Raw genomic sequence first — 1,147 nt, forward strand, 5'->3', positions numbered from 1 at the left:
GACTCCGACTCGAGTTTCAGCTAGTGCTTGTAGTAGGGTTTCAGGGTTTCTCTCAGATCTCTCATGAGCATCTTCTAGACGAAAGGTGCAGAGGGTATGCATTCTCGCATTGGTGATACCTTCAGTGATCTGATGTAGGGCTGTCCTGCCTTGAATCTCATTTCAGGCCACTCTACGGACCAAGATTGGCAAGACTCTGTCTGCTGAGCCCCCATTGCTCGGGTCATAAAAGCTTCGGTCACCATTAAATGGCATGGGCTGATCTTGTCCTTGGCTCCATGTTTCCAAACATTCCACCCATGGAGGCGTCGGGCCATGAAAAGTCGGACGAGGGTTAGGAATTGGAACGGGAGCTGCCTGTGGTAGGTTCTCAATCTTAGGTTCGGAGTTAGCATTGTCCGAAAGGTCTTCATCATGGTGATCATTCACAGGGATCGGATGATCATTCTCTAGCTCTTCTTCAAACCATCCAGCAATGACTTCGTTCGGAAGGTACGGGTTGCCGTGTGGATGGAGTCCAGCCATGTTGTCTACGCGAGAATTGGGGTAAGAAAATAATTATTAGACGAACTATCTAGATAATTATTTAGAAAATCTTCATTAGTTACATTGCTATTTGTGAAGTGCATACCAGTTATATGTAATCGAAACAGGATAGGCCTTCGAATAAGTGATCTTAACTCCAAATTCACACAGAATAGGGATAAAGTAGAATTTTCACAGATTCTAAGTCTATAACATCCTAATTACATATAGCCTTAGTGTATCCACTTAGCAACTATCAACTTAGTAATGAAAATCCCGTTTTAGTTCTCAGGTATAAAGTACTTATAGTAACACCAAATACTCCCATAGTATTTTATGTTTTAATGTTATGTTCTACTGTTCTCATTGTGGTAGGGTTGGTAAGATTTTAGACTTGTTGCAACCACACAACTACACTTAGGCACATGCTAGTCAACCCTCGGATAATATAGGTGATCAGGCTATATCTTCCCAGTTTTGATTATATGTCATTAAGTCCATCTGTGTTGCCCAACAATCGTAATTCTTTTCTACTGTCCTAGTGACACTGATTTTTGTATGAATGCAGCACTTATACTTAATTAAATATTTTATTATTTAAAGTATAAACTCTTGGTCAGAG

Source organism: Lactuca sativa, chromosome 1 (genome assembly GCF_002870075.4).
Source record: "Lactuca sativa cultivar Salinas chromosome 1, Lsat_Salinas_v11, whole genome shotgun sequence".
NCBI classification, from domain to species: Eukaryota; Viridiplantae; Streptophyta; class Magnoliopsida; order Asterales; family Asteraceae; genus Lactuca; species Lactuca sativa.